General features: G+C 38.7%; 1 non-coding gene across 1 annotated transcript; it reads left to right on the top strand.

Annotated features, from left to right (window-relative positions):
* Positions 1–6,371: 6,371 nt before the first annotated feature.
* LOC127077723 (small nucleolar RNA R71) lies at positions 6,372–6,478 on the top strand. The gene has a single exon (XR_007787502.1). It is a non-coding gene; the product is annotated as a small nucleolar RNA R71 (small nucleolar RNA).
* Positions 6,479–8,008: the final 1,530 nt, after the last annotated feature.

The raw sequence follows: 8,008 nt of genomic DNA, 5'->3' as shown, positions 1-8,008 counted from the left end.
CAAAAATTGCGAAAGAGAAACAAATACGAGCATAATTTGAAATAACATTAAATAATAAAACTAACTAAAACTAGATAACTAAGAAAAATAAATTCTATCCATCTGCACGATCTTTGGCCGGAGGAGCAAAGGAGTTAACACGGTTTAGCAACTCGTGAAACTGATTTGTCATACCGTTCATGTATCCTTGAATTTCGTGTCTCATGTTAGCGAACTCTTCTCTGAGGGCTTCTTGTTCTGACATCAAAGCTTCAATGGCAGTGTTATAATCAGTTCCGGGCATATGATGTCTAAGGTCGGGTATTGCCGATTCTTCGGTCTGAACAGGTTGAGGAGGAGGATCAATATCATAATAGCCAGAGGGTGTCTGAGGGTCAGATTCGGCATAAGGAATCTGGTCATCACAAATCTCATAGTCCTGGATGGATTCAGTGGATCTAGCAGGAGAGGGGGTTTCGTTCGGATTGTAGAGCCAGTTACTGCGGTTGTGAACACTAGTCCTAGGATCGGGCATGGTGAATAGGCAAAGGACTTGGTTATTAATTATAAGCTCAAACTCATCAGACCCTAGGTTTGCTATAAACATAGTGTTGAAGAGGAAGGGTATACTCATAGTAGTAATGCCACAAAAAGGGCTTAAGTCAAGCATAGGCTAACGTAATCCAATAGCATTACCTATCATAGTTATCAAACCGCCTATTCGAATTGGTGCTCGCTCATCTTGGATAAGGTGGTCCAAATTTGCTAACATAAAAGTGGCACCGTTCACTGAACGGTTCTGGGAAGCACAAAATATGATGAAGAGTTCATCACGTGAAACTGTGGTACTGTTTGGCTTCTTCCCAAATAAGGTGTGGGTCAGGATCTTATGGAAATAACGGAAGGTCGGGTTATGTATGTTTCCAGACAGAAACTCATGTTCCTCGGGATCGTCATTTCCAGTCAAGTTACCCCAAAAGTGTTCAAGTTCTCTATATTCAAAAAGTTCTTCCTGGCTCACTGTGAATGTGTCAAAGGATGTAGGGAAACCTAAAAGGTTGGTAAAATCTTGAATATTAAATTGGTACTCCATATTAAACATTCTGAACTGGATAAAACCTCTGCTTATTCCTTTTCCATGACTGGGTAGATAGATCAGAGAACTAAGGAATTCTAGGGTCAGTCTCCGGTATGTGACAAATTGTCTACCGATAGGGGAGGTTTCCCACCCAATCTGATTCAGCAAATACAGGACACTTTGTCTAAGGTCCGAGGGCAGTCATTGCCCAGTCATCAGCATACAGGCTAGGTAGCATCTCTCTCGTGGCTAGTTCCTCAAACTTTTGTTTCTGAGCTGTTCCTCTGAATTTGATACCCATACGATCAATTTGTCCCATCAGGTAAATGTTAGCTAGAGAAAAGAAAAACAAGAGTTTTAGTCAGGATTTGGCCAAATGCCGAAAGAAGAAGTGAAAAGTTTTTAATAGATAAAAATAAGAATGAATACCAAATAAAAGTTAAAAGAATAATTAAGGAAGAAAATAAAAAAATATAAATATGATAATAGAAGAAAATAATAAAATATTTGTGGGTTGTCTCCCACTAAGCGCTTTGTTTAATGTCGCAAGCTCGACATAAAAACAATCAATTATAATCTATAATTTCTGGAGGCATTTCGTCTAAGTGCAAGACTTGCGAATCTTCATTGTTTTCTGCATAGTGATAATGTTTTAGACGTTGCCCGTTTACGGTAAATGGTTCCATAGATTTGCCTTTAATTTCTACTGCTCCACTGGGAAAAACATTGGTGATTTGAAAAGGACCCGACCATCTAGATCGTAGTTTTCCCGGAAATAACTTTAGTCTGGAGTTAAATAAAAGGACTGTATCGCCTTGTTTGAAGATTTTCCTTGATATGCGCTTGTCATGCCATTGTTTTGTTCTTTCTTTGTAGATTCTGGCATTTTCGTAAGCGTCTCTTCTGAGTTCCTCTAATTCGCTTATATCAAGGATTCTCTTTTCACCGGCGGCTTTATAGTTTAAATTTAGATTTTTAATAGCCCAATAGGCTTTATGTTCTAATTCTACCGGGAGGTGACAGGATTTTCCATAAATTAGCTTAAATGGGGTTGTCCCTATGGGAGTTTTGTAAGCAGTTCGGTAAGCCCATAAAGCTTCTGGTAATTTTAATGACCAGTCTTTCCTTGAAGTGGCGACTGTTTTTTCTAATATTTGTTTAATCTCTATGTTAGACACTTCTACTTGCCCACTGGTTTGAGGGTGGTAAGGTGTCGCTACTCTATATCTTACGCCATACTTAAGCAGTAGTTTTTCGAGTACTTTGGATATGAAATCCGATCCACCATCACTGACTACTATTCTTGGGACACCAAATCTTGGAAATATTATATTCTTAAAGAGTCTAGTTACTACTCGTGTGTCGTTAGTTGGAGAAGTTATAGCTTCAATCCATTTTGATACGTAGTCAACTGCCACGAGTATGTATTTGTTACCGAAAGAGGATGGAAAAGGTCCCATGAAGTCTATTCCCCACACGTCGAAAATCTCTACTTCCAAAACGCCCTTTTGTGGCATCTCGTCACGTCTAGATATGTTTCCTGTGCATTGACATATATCACATCTCTTAATAGCTGCATGTACATCTTTCCATATACTTGGCCAATAGAAACTGGCTTGTAGGATTTTAGAGCAGGTCTTGGATGTACTTGCGTGTCCACCATAAGGAACGGAGTGACAGTGTTGGATTATATTTTCTACCTCTTCTTCGGGTATACACCGACGGAAAATACCATCGGGGCCTCTTTTAAAAAGTAAGGGGTCATCCCAGTAATAATGTTTTATGTCATAGAAGAACCGTTTCTTCTGCTGGTAGGATAAAGTAGGTGGAACTATTCCGGCAGCTAAATAATTGACGAGGTCAGCGTACCACGGTGTAACAGATATAGCTAAGGTGGTTTCTACCTGTTTATCAGCGTTATTTTCTTCCAAAGTAGCTATAAGTTTATCGTACGAGAAATCATCGTTAATTGATGTTCTTTCCAGTTCAAGGTTCTCAAGTCTAGAGAGGTGATCTGCTACTACGTTTTCAGTTCCTTTCTTGTCTTTGATTTCCAAATCGAACTCTTGTAGCAACAGGATCCACCTTAGGAGTCTAGGTTTAGCAGCCTTTTTAGTTAAGAGGTATTTGATAGCAGCGTGGTCAGTGTAGATGATTATTTTGGCTCCGACCAAGTAGGAACGAAATTTATCTAGCGCAATTACTACTGCTAGAAGTTCTTTCTCGGTTGTGGCGTAATTCATTTGTGCTTCATCTAGAGTTCTACTTGCGTAATATATAACGTGAAGCTTTTTATCTTTTCGTTGTCCTAAAACAACACCTACAGCGTAATCACTAGCATCACACATTATTTCGAATGGTTCGTTCCAATCTGGTGTCTGCATTATAGGTGCGGAGATCAGTGCTTGTTTAAGCGTTTGGAATGCTTCTAAACATTTATTGTCGAATATGAATTCAGCATCCTTCATTAACAACCTAGTTAAAGGTTTAGTTATTTTAGAGAAGTCTTTAATGAATCGTCGGTAAAAACCGGCATGTCCTAAGAAGCTTCGTACTTCTCTCACAGTTTTCGGGGGTTGAAGATTTTCGGTTACCTCTATTTTGGCTTTGTCTACTTCAATTCCTCTGTTCGAGATGATGTGTCCTAAAACAATTCCTTCTTGTACCATAAAGTGACATTTTTCCCCATTAAGTACTAGGTTTACTTTTACACATCGTTCTAGAACTCTCTCTAGGTTTTCAAGGCATTCTTCAAAGCTTTGTCCGCATACGGAAAAGTCATCCATAAATACTTCCATGATGTTTTCTAGAAAATCGGCGAATATTGCCATCATGCACCTTTGGAAAGTTGCAGGGGCATTACACAAGCCAAACGGCATTCGTCTATAAGCGAAGGTACCAAAAGGGCACGTGAACGTTGTCTTTTCTTGGTCATCAGGGTGAATTGGTGTTTGAAAGAAACCTGAGTAACCGTCTAGATAGCAGAAATGTGAATGTTTTGCTAATCGTTCTAACATCTGGTCAATGAATGGTAAAGGGAAATGATCTTTTCGGGTTGCTTTGTTTAGTTTCCTATAGTCAATGCACATTCTCCATCCCGATTCGATTCGTTTGGTTATAGTTTCTTCTTTTTCATTATCAATGATTGTTACACCTCCTTTCTTTGGTACTACGTGTACAGGACTAACCCATTTGCTATCAGATATAGGATATATGATACCTGCCTCTAATAACTTGGTTATTTCCTTCTTCACTACCTCACTCAGGATCGGGTTTAGTCTCCTTTGGTGTTCCCTGGAAGTTTTACAGTCTTCTTCTAGCATGATGCGGTGCATACAAATAGAGGGACTTATTCCTTTAAGATCGGTGATGTTGTAACCTAGTGCGGTTGGATACTTTCTTAAGATATGCAGGAGTTTTTTTGTTTCGAGTCTTCCTAGGTCAGCATTAACTATCACTGGTCGTTCAAGTTCTAAGTCTAGGAATTCATATCTCAGATTCTTGGGAAGTGTTTTCAAGTCTAAGGTTGGTTTCTTAAGGCATTGCGTAGGATCCGGTGTTATTGCTAAACATTGGTCAAGTTTGTCTTCTACAAGATAGTCAGATGATTTGTCTTTTTCTAACTCCGTTTCTTTTATGCATTCATCGATGATATCCATGAAGTAACATGTATCTTCTATTGCAGGTGCTTTCAAAAATTGGGAAAGAATGAACTCAATTTTCTCTTCTCCCACTTCAAAAGTGAGTCGTCCTCGTTTTACGTCTATGATTGCACCGGAAGTTGCTAAGAACGGTCTTCCCAGTATAATTGGTGTAACTTCATATTCTCTAATATCCATAATTATAAAATCAGTTGGAATGTAGAATTGACCTATGCGCACTGGAACGTTTTGAAGAATTCCTACAGGATATTTGACGGAACGATCTGCTAGTTGCACAGACATTTTAGTTGGTCTTAATTCTCCCATTTCACGTCTCTTGCATATGGATAAAGGCATAACACTAATACCGGCTCCTAAATCGCATAAGGCTTTGTCAATGACAAATTTTCCTATGTGACAGGGTATAGAGAAACTACCTGGGTCTTTAAGTTTAGGAGGCATATTTTGGATTATAGCGCTACATTCAGCGGTGAGTGTAACGGTTTCGCTATCTTCAAGTTTCCTTTTATTAGAAAGAATTTCTTTGAAAAACTTGGCATATGAGGGCATCTGTGTAATAGCTTTTGTAGACGGAATCGTGACGTTTAATTGTTTTAGTAGGTCAACAAATTTTTTAAATTGGCCCGCATCTTTGGTTTTAATAAGCCTTTGAGGGTAAGGGATAGGTGGTTTATAAGGTGGTGGAGGTACATAAGGTTCCTTCTTTTCTACGGTTTCCTTATTACTCTCTTCCTTTTCCTTAGGTTCACTTTCCTTCTCAGTTGACCTTTTAGAGTTTTGGTTTTCTATCCTTGGGTCAGACGGTCCTTCCACTTCTCAGTATGATTGCATGAGCGTGGCTTCTTGGGTTAGGTTGGGGTTGGCCAGGAAATGTACCAGTTGGGGCAGCAGTAGGCGCTTGTTGTTGAGCTACTTGTGAAATTTGCGTTTCCAGCATTTTGTTATGAGTAGCCAGGGCATCTACTTTACTTGCTAGTTGTTTAATTTGTTCGCCAGTGTGTACATTTTGGTTTAAGAAATCTTTATTGGTTTGCTGTTGAGAAGCTATAAAGTTTTCCATCATGATTTCCAAGTTGGATTTCCTAGGGGCGTTATTGTTAGGTGTAGATGGGGTCGGCTTCTGATATCCCGGAGGTATAGCTGGGGCTTGATTTTGAGATTGTCCAGGTGCGTATAAAGCATTATTACTCTTATATGAAAAATTGGGATGATTCTTCCAATTTGAGTTATAGGTGTGCGAGTAGGGGCTTCCTTGAGCATAGTTTACTTGCTCCGCTTGGATTCCTGTTAGAAGTTGACAATCTGCAGGAGTGTGACCTTGGATTCCACAGACTTCGCAATTCTGAGTTATAGCAACCACGGTGGCTGGAGGTGATACATTTAAACTTTCTATTTTCTGGACCAGAGCATCCACTTTTGCATTAACATGATCAAGGTTACTTATCTCGTACATGCCAGTTTTCGTTTGAGGTTTTTCCACCATTGTTCGTTCGGTTCCCCACTGATAGTGGTTTTGAGCCATGCTTTCGATAAGTTGGTAGGCATCAGCATAAGGTTTGTTCATTAGTGCACCACCTGCGGCGGCATCTATTGTTAACCTCGTGTTGTATAAGAGAGCATTATAGAATGTATGAATTACTAACCAGTCTTCTAAACCATGGTGTGGACAAAGTCTCATCATGTCTTTGTATCTTTCCCATGCTTCGAAAAGAGATTCGTTATCTTTCTGTTTAAATCCATTTATCTGGGCTCTTAACCTAGCTGTTTTGCTTGGCGGAAAGTATCGGGCAAGAAAAACTTTCTTTAACTCGTTCCATGTGGTGACTGAGTTGGAAGGAAGAGATTGAAGCCATCTTCTAGCGCTATCTCTTAATGAGAAAGGAAAAAGACGAAGTCGAATTGCCTCTGAAGTGACACCATTAGCTTTAACAGTATCAGCGTATTGGACAAATACAGATAAATGAAGGTTAGGATCCTCGGTAGGATTTCCAGAGAATTGGTTCTGTTGCACTGCCTGCAACAGTGAAGGTTTGAGTTCAAAGTTGTTTGCTTCGATTGCGGGTGGAGCAATACTTGAATGCGGTTCATCTTGCGATGGAGCGGATAAATCTCGAAGAGCACGAGTTGGTTCTGCCATCTCGGGTATAGAAGGGAAAATATTTTTGAAATCAGGGAGTACTACAGGAGGTAGATTGTTTGCAGCACGATATTCTCGAATTCATCGTAAGACTCGGAGATATAGTTCGATATCGTTGATTCGCAAGTAGAACGGCTCGCCTTGTGAGCGAGTGCGTGGCATACAAATCAACGAAAGGAAGAAGAGAGAAAAGAAAAGCCTTAGTCTCTACAGCGTAACAGAAGAGTTACGATATCGACTAAATAAAAGTCCCCGGCAACGGCGCCAAAAACTTGATCGCGACTTTATGAGTCAAATTTGGGGTACAAACTGCAAGTGCACAGTTCTATCGCGTAGTTCTAAAAGATATCGATCCCACAGGGACTTATGAATCGATATACCGTTATCTAAGGTTACTTCGTAAAGCTAAGGCAGGTAATACTTTGATTGTTTGGGGGAAAAACTAAAACTAAAATAAGATCTAAAATAAATATCTAATAAGCGGATATCAATATGTAATTCGTCGTAATTAGGGAATCAATTCTTTATTGGTTTCTTGGTTTTAAAATAAATCTTTTCAGTTGACTCTATTGATTAAAAGTTTTATCTCAAACTCTCGCTCTGTTGAATAAACTATGATTTTATGTTAACGTAGTTGTCACTTATAGTTAAGTCAAAAACCACTTTTTGAAAACAATAGAATCCGTAGAAACACTTTTTAAGAAAACACTAATCGTTTAAACACCCTTATCTCAAACTCTCGCTCTGTTTACTTAGGTTATATAATTAAATTCAAATGCTTAACTCTCGTCCTCACATTCAATCTTTAAAAATACTTTTTGAAAAAGATTAGAATTTAATTAACTCTAAAAATTGCTCTCTCCCTGATCTAGAATTAATGTCCAATTTACACTGTCCAGTCAAAACCTCAAACTCTCGCTCTATTGATTTTAACTTCTTTATGTCTTTTACTTTCGTACAAAAACTTTGTTATTAAACCTGTAAATTGAGACCGTAAAAAGAGTGATTTTAATTTTAAACTTAATTAAACCAACTTAGTTTTGATTCCTTCATTCCGCTTACTTTACATACCGATACCTAAATAATTTAGCCAGACATACTAAACAGATCTAAAAAATCAGCATGCATAAACAAATTCATCTCAAGCAAATA

This window comes from Lathyrus oleraceus, chromosome 4 (assembly GCF_024323335.1).
Source record: "Lathyrus oleraceus cultivar Zhongwan6 chromosome 4, CAAS_Psat_ZW6_1.0, whole genome shotgun sequence".
Taxonomy (NCBI): Eukaryota; Viridiplantae; Streptophyta; class Magnoliopsida; order Fabales; family Fabaceae; genus Lathyrus; species Lathyrus oleraceus.
Note: the sequence above shows the minus strand (reverse complement) of the source record. Positions and strands in the feature narration are given on the sequence as shown.